General features: G+C 34.7%; 1 pseudogene; it reads left to right on the top strand.

Moving 5' to 3' along the window:
- LOC110039145 overlaps nucleotides 1–2,428 on the top strand; it is a 6,582-nt pseudogene extending 4,154 nt beyond the window's left edge.
- The last annotated feature ends 6,310 nt before the right edge of the window (nucleotides 2,429–8,738 follow it).

Raw genomic sequence — 8,738 nt, 5'->3', positions numbered from 1 at the left:
CAACAGCAAAAACAACAGCAGCAACAACAACAACAACAACAACAACGACATCATCAACAACAACAACAACAACAACAGTTACAACAACAACAACGAACAACAACAACATTAACAGCAACAACATCAACAGTAACAACAACAACTGCAACAACAACAGCAATAGTAGCAGCATGAACAACAACAACAACAACAACAACAACAACTGCAGCAACTGCAACAACAACAACAGCAACAACAACAACAACAGCAAAAACAGCAACAACTGCAACAACAACAGCAGCAACAACAATCTTCCCACGGCAACTGTAGGATCCAACAGCAACAACAACAGCAGCAGCAACAACAACAGCAACAACAATGACATCAACAACAACAACAACAACAATTACAACAACAACAATAGCTACAACAACAACAACAACAACAACAACAACAACAACAACAACAACAACAACAACAACAACAACAACAACAACAACAACAACAACAACAACAACAACAACAACAACAACAACAGAACAACAACAACAAGAACAACAACAACAACAACAACAACAACAACAACAGCAACAACAGCAACAACAATAACACCAACAACAACAACAGCCGCAACAGCAACAACAGCACAAGCCGCAACAACAGCAATAACAACAATAGCAACCGCAACAACAACAACAACAACACCAACAATAGCAACAGCAACAACAATAACAACAACACCAACAACAACAACAACAACAACAACAACAACAACAACAGCTGCAGCAGCAACATCAACAACAACAACAACAACAACAACAGCTGCAGCAGCAACATCAACAACAACAACAACAACAACAACAGCTGCAGCAGCAACATCAACAACAACAACAACAACAACAACAGCTGCAGCAGCAACATCAACAACAACAACAACAACAACAACAGCTGCAGCAGCAACATCAACAACAACAACAACAACAACAACAGCTGCAGCAGCAACATCAACAACAACAACAACAACAACAACAACAACAACAACAACAACAACAACAACAAAAACAACAACAACAATAACAGCAACAGCAACAACAACAACAACAACAACAACAACAACAACAACAAGAAAAATAACACCAACAAAAAAACCAACAATAGCAACAACAACAACAACAACAACACCAACATCATCAACTGCAACAACAATAACAACAACAACGACAACAACGACAACAACAACATAACCAGCAACAACAACAACAACAATAACAACAACAACAATAGCTGCAACACCACCACCACCAACGACAACAATAGCAACAACATGAACAACAACAACAACAGTGACAACAACAATAGTTGCAACAACAACACCATCACCACCACCAAGAATGACGACAAAAATAACAACGACAATAACAACGACAACAACAACAACAACAACAACAACACCACCAACAACACAAACACCAACAACACCAACAGCACCAACAGCACCAGCAGTACCAGCAGCAACAACACCAACACAAACAATAGCAACAACAACCACAACAACAATACGAACAACACCAACAACACCAAAAACAACAACAACACAACATAACAATAACAACAGTAGCAGCAAAGATAAAACAACAACATCGGCAACAACACAACACAATAATAACGACAACAGCAACAACAACAAAAACAACAATGACGACGACAGCAGCAACAACAGCAACAACAGCACCAACAACAACAACATCCTGTACCCTGTAAAAACATCAATAACAACAACAACAACAACAACAACAACAAAAACAGCATCCTGTAACAGCATCAATAACAGCAGCAGCAATAACATCAACAACAACAACAACAACAACAGCAGCATCAGCAGGGTACAGGAACAGCAGCAACACCAGCAACAACACCAACACCAGCAGCAACAATAGGTAGTTGTTGTTATTAATTTAATAAAAACAACAACAACAATTGTTGCTGGTGTTGTTCTAGTTGTTGGTGTTGCTGTTGCTACTGCTGCTGATATTGTTGCATGTTGTTGAGTATTGCTGCTGCAGCAACAACAACAACAGCTGCAGTAACAACAACAACAACAACGAGAACAATAAAAACAACAAGGAGAATGATAAAGACAACAACGAGAACAACAACAACAACTACAACAGCAACAACAACAACAACAACAACAACAACAACAACAATAACAACCACAACAACAACAACAACAACACCAACATCAACAACAACAACAACAACATAAACATAAACAACAACAACAACAACACCACTACCACCACCACCACCACCAACAACAACTACAACAATAAGAACTACAGCAACAACCACAATAACAAGATATGCAACAACAACCGCCGCAACAACAACTGCAGCATCATCAACAACAACAACTGCAGCATCATCAACAACAAAAACAACTTCAACAACAACAGCAACAACAAAACAACTGTAGGAACAACAACAACAACAACAACAACAAAATCAACAAAAGCAACGACCATAACAAGAATGACAATAATGAGAACGATAACGACAACAAAGACAACAACAACAACAACAACAACAACAACAGGAGCAACAACAATAACAATAGAAACAATAAAAACAACACAACAACAACAACAACAACTGCAGCAACAACAATAACAATAACTGTAGCAATAACAACAACAACACTCTATGTGAGCCATCGACCAAAGGAAACATGGACTAAAGGAAATCCCATTTGGGTCCTCTATGTATTGGTCCTAGCTAAGCCCCAGCCTAGGGTTAGTGGGTCTAGGGAATCATCTACATGAGTCTCTCAAAGGATTAATGGATCAAAGTCAACAAAGTTTGGGTTTAGGGTTATGAGTGAAAGTGAGTGAAAGTGAGTGCAAGTGAATGAACCAGCTCAAGACCAACGCTTAGGGTCAATCTTAAAGCCAAGCAGTCTTATAAAGACTCACCTTGAGCTTTCCACCTACTAAGTGCTAGAGGTTAGGACCAATATGAGGAACTTCAAGTTGAGAAAAAAGTGGTTTAGAGTTTCTAATGGTGAGGGTTCCTTTTCTAGTCCTCTAGGAATAGTCAACACAAAAGTCCTATAACTAGACCTTAGGCTCTTAAAGAGGAAACCGACGAGATCAACAAAACCAACACAGAATTCTAAGTCGACAGACCTTGAACGAGGTGTAGAATTGAGTGATAGTTCCTTTCTACTGGGGAGTAACATATACTCTCGCTAGGGAAAAGAAAGGATATTGCGGGAATAAGCGTTGGGCAAACTGACAGTCCAAGTAAAGAGTTGATTTGAGTTGAATATCTCATAATTCACTTCAAATTTTGATTTCAATTTAAGAATCTCATGGAGATAGAATCATGCATGAGGAATCTAAATTAAGTGAAAAGTGCAATGACTCACATTTTACTCAAGAGGAGACAAAAGTGCAGAAATAAGAATAGGGCTTGAAGAGACCTACCCTTAATGTAATGGTGGGAATAGGACATATGTCGGAACTAAAAAATAGAATTGCTCGTTGGAAGCTGTTGGTCGCCGGAATCGAAATCCTGTCTCCCGCTTCGGAAAGACATTTAATTTACATATAAATATAAGTTTAGAAAAATATGAAATCAAACCGATCTCATATCCTTCATAGTTTAAATGAAAGAGCACTATACCTCAAGCCATGTATCTATCCCAAAAGATAAACACAAGACTTGAGGGTGAGACTCGACCAAATAAACTAAGAAATATATGACATCCATTTGGTCTGAGAAAACTATTTTATTTATAAGTCGATACAAAGAATTAAATATGGTTTATATTAATCTGGGTTCGGAAAAGCCTCTAATAAGGGAAAGAACATATACTTAATTACATCTTAAATAACCAAAGTCACCTAACAAAACTCAATAAAAATCAGGGAATATTATCTTCAAAGAGGTCAAAAGGATAGGTCTTTTCAACAAGATTGGACAAAGAGGTGTGGAAGTGTAATGACTCAAATTTATAACATTTATTGTAGAATCCAAACAAGGAAGAGCTAGGGGATGTCATAAACCCTGAGGAGAACCTCGGTGACTTCCCAAGCTACCATATGGTTTGGCTTTAATTTTGGAGAGATATTTAAATATTTCATCCTGCCAATTGTATTTATTTAGGGCCTACCATCATGTGAGACAATCACACAAATAACCTGGAAGATATGAGAATTTAGGTCATGGCAAACGAAAACCTCAAAATCGTAAGACGAGTTAGAGCTTAGATTGCACAGCTGAGCTATACAAAGGCCTAAAGATGAGTTGAGGATTTATGTTGCATAAGCAAACAACCTCAATGTCCTATGGCTTGATTGTTTAATTCTAAAAAAGAAAATTGGTTTAGCTGGGGAAGACATGTTTTGATATTGAAGATGGTCGTGCAGCCCACCATGCTAGCTCCAAGCTCCTCATCATGACGAGTTTAAGTTTTCTAATATTTCAGGTTATGATATCAAATTAGATGTCCCTATGGTTATATTTCTTTAAATTTTATGGCGGCATGTTAAAGTAGATTAGAGCGACACCTGTTAGGATCCTACGGTTCCCTCGTTCTGGTACCACTATTTTGTATTGGATTCACTTAGTCTAAATGAACTTACTAAACTCAACTTAATGAGTTCCATAATTTCATTTAGACCGCGGGAAGCCTCGTTAGCAACCGTAGGTTACCTCCTCTGAGGGATTCTCGATCATCTGATAGAATTTTTGTTTTGTGATGTTTGTGATTAAATTTTGAGCTATGTTATATTTTGAATGTTGTTGCGGAAATTTTATCTTGATTTATTTTTAATTTTGGGTTTGGTTTTACAACTATCCTAGTAGTTTTGGTTTTCATGCAGGGTGGCATCATTGTTTAACATGCAAGCTCGAGGCATGAAATACAAAAAGTTAGGTGCAATAATTTAAAAGTGTACCTATCGATTCTTCTCGTTTATCCACCCGAAAGGTTAGTACTTGCAAGGCATGTATATAATTTTGTAGGAAATTTAAATTTCAGGAGAAGATGAAGGTTTAGCTACCAAACCCCAAGTTATGACTTTATTGAATCTTAGAAGATCCTAGTGGATGGTTTTAAAACAAAAATATGGCAATAGATTTCAAAATACTTGGAGCATGACCCTGGACCACTTTGAAGATCTCTTGAAATATTCTAAGTTCATTTTGAACTTATCATATTGTTCCATTAATCATCTGAGGTCAAAGTGTGACTACCCCATTGCTCAGTGAAACTTGACAATTTAATTATCCCGATGATAGGATACCCAATTAATCAATTGATGTTTCATTTAAAAGTTATGTGAGTGGGTGCCCCTAAGGCAAGTTTAAGTCATTTAAGATTGTGGTGCCCGCAATTAAGACCAGGCTTATAGTGTTTAAAGTCATTAATTTCCAATCATGTTATCTTCTAAATCTGATCAATTGATTGTAGATATCGAGCCTATGTCACTACTAAGCCCTTAACAATCATGATAGGTGGAATAGTAATTATCAAAATTTAGATTGAAGTGATATGTATTCTTTAATATCCATATCAAATGATTACATCATCCTCAAATTTGGGCTTAAGAAAAATAAACTATCATCTTTATAGCTTAATCCCATCACTTAAGAATCATTTGATCTTAATTGACTTCCAAGTCATGAGGATATGAAGACTTCCAAGTCATGAAGATTAGGAGAATTATGATTTTGTTTATGTTGTGCAAAGGTGGTGAGTGAGTTTCTACCTTTTAATCTCATTGTATTATAATCACCCAAACATGTTCATTAAATTCAAAATTTCCCATTTTCCCTTGGTTAATCTTAAAATTTGATTAAGATTCAAAATCTAGAATGACCATTTTGCCCTTGGGGTACTTTACCTCACAACTCATTAAACAAAACTCAAATGACTTGAGCATTCAGAGTGGCATATCCATGAGTTAATGAAACATTAGAGGAGAAGAATGTGGGTTTTTTTTTAAGACAAAGATGAATGATGTGGTTTTCAGAGTGGCATATCCATGAGCTATGATTGATGTTCAAAAGGGAGAATTAACAATGAGAGTTAACGATCAAGAAATATCTTTTAACATTGCAAAATCTATGAAATACCATGTTGTTGAAAGAGATAATGAATGTTTTCGAATGGAAATTATTTTCTCCCATGGAAATTAGTGAACATCTATTGAACGAGCATTTTAAAGAATATTTTCAAGAGAAAAAAATTTTGAAGACAAAAATGAAATTATTCGGGACGAAATAGAAAATGAAGAATTAGATTATGTTCAGGAAAGATTTGAGATGCTGGATATTACAGGGAATGGTGATAAGAATCTAGTCTCGTCAATAGTCAATTATAAAATCACCTAAACTTGATTTGAAAATATTGCCTAACCACTTGAAGTATGTGTTTCTGGGAAACTCATCTACATTACATGTTATTATATCTTCAAAGTTAAATGATTTGCAAGAGCAAAAATCTTTGGATACATTAAAAGATATAAGAAAGCTTTTGGTTGGACCTAAGCTGATATTAAATGAATCAGTCATTCGATCTGTATGCACAAAATTATACTGCATGAACAGTATAAAGCAAGAGATGATCCACAAAGGAGATTAAACCCAATGATGAAAGAAGTAGTCAAGAAGGAAATTTTGAAATGGTTGGACACTAGAATTATATATCCTATTTCAGACAGTGTTTCGGTAAGTCCAATTCATTGTGTACCTAAGAAATGAGGGGTGACAGCTGAAGCATAAGAGAATAATTAATTAATACCTATCAGACAAGTTACTGGGTGGAGTATTTACTTTGATTATAGAAAATTAAACACTACCACTAAGAAAGATCACTTTCCTTTACCATTTTTAGACCATATAGTGTGGACCAAATGTTGGATAGACTTATTGGGCACAATTTTTTTTATTTTTTAAATGGATATACCGGCTACTATCACAGTTTTTTTGGAACTTTTGCTTTTCGAAGAATGCCTTTCGGATTATGTAATGCACCTGCAACATTTCAGAGATGTATGATGTCTGTATTTAGTAAGTTAATTATTGATGTATTAGAAGTGTTTATGGATGATTTCTTTATATTTGGAACATCATTTGACGCATGCTTAAATTATCTTGAAAAAGTTTTGGAGTTATGCGAAAGAATTAATTTAGTTCTAAATTAGGAGAAATTTAATTTATGGCTATAGGAGGAATTGTGTTAGGGCATAAATATTTGGAAAAAGGTATGAAAGTGGACTCAGCAAAAATTCAAGTTATATCTAAACTAACACCTCCTACTAATGTAAGAGAGGTTAGGAGTTTTCTTGGACATGTAGATTTTTACAGACATTTTTTTAAAGATTTTTTAAAAATTACTAAACCTCTATGCCAACTTTTAGAAAAGGACAAGTTAGTTTACTAAAGACTGTTTAAATGCCTTTGAGTTATTAAAAGAAAAGCTAATCACAACCCTATAATAGTTTCACTTAACTGCAAGAAACCATTCGAGCTGATGTGCAAAGCTAGTGATTATGCTATTAGAGCTGTTTTTGGACAAATGTACGATAAGATTTTTTAAGTTATATATTGCGCTAGTAAAATTATTAACGATGCTCAAATTAACTACACTGTTATTGAAAAAGAGTTACTAGCTATTGTGTATGCTTTTGAAAAATTTGGATCTTATTTAATTGGGACTAAATGTGTTGTGCACACTGATCGCTATGCTATTAAATATCTGATGCAAAAGAAGGATGCCAAACCAATGTTAAATAGATGGATACTTTTGATGTAAGAGTTTGATTTTGTGGTTATTGATAGAAAGGGAACTGATAATCAAATAGTTGATCATTTGTCGAGATTAGAATATCATGAATTATCTAACACCGACAATGAAATTACGGACAATTTTCCTGATGAATAACTCTATAATATTAATGAGTGGAAAATACCATGGTATGCTGATATTGTTAATTATATTGTAAGTGATATTTTACCACGTATGCTGACATTGCAACAACAAAGAAAATTCATTCATGATGCAAAAGCATATTTTTAGGATAAGCCTTATTTATATAAATAATGTAAGGATCTTATTATGAGAAGATGTGTACCTGTGACCAACTAGCCTATCCAACATCTGGTCCAAAAGAGGTAAAGAAAAATGATCCTTCATGGTTGGAGAATTTAATTTTCTATAGTTTATATAGATTCATCATCTAGTGACTTGTCTTAGTGGTATTAATTCATTATTCTCATTCACCACTACAGTCACACCTCCTTTCTTTGGAATATAGCGAATTGGACTTACCTAAGTACTATCTGAAATAGGATATATTATTCCAACATCTACCCATTTTAAATTTTTTTTCTTAACAACTTCTTTCATCATAGGATTTAATCTCCTTTAAGGATCAGCTTTTAGTTCATGTTGATCTTCCAATAAAATTCTATACATACAAATTAAAGGACTGATTCCTTTAATATCAACTAATGTCCATCTAAAGGCTTTTTTATATCTTTTCACAACAGTTGCTCTTGCTAATCAGTTAATTTTGAGGATGTTATAACGGATAATGTAGATAAATCTCCTAAGAATGCATACTTCAAATATGTAGGAAGTGTTTTTTGTTCTAGTTCAGGAGGTTTCTCAATAGATGAAATCAATTTTTTATTACTTTTTCTAGGATCATCTTAATAGATTTCCATTTTAAATTTTTCCTGAACATAAT

Source organism: Phalaenopsis equestris, unplaced genomic scaffold (genome assembly GCF_001263595.1).
Source record: "Phalaenopsis equestris unplaced genomic scaffold, ASM126359v1 Scaffold235544, whole genome shotgun sequence".
Taxonomy (NCBI): Eukaryota; Viridiplantae; Streptophyta; class Magnoliopsida; order Asparagales; family Orchidaceae; genus Phalaenopsis; species Phalaenopsis equestris.
This window is presented reverse-complemented; position numbering and strand designations above follow the sequence as displayed.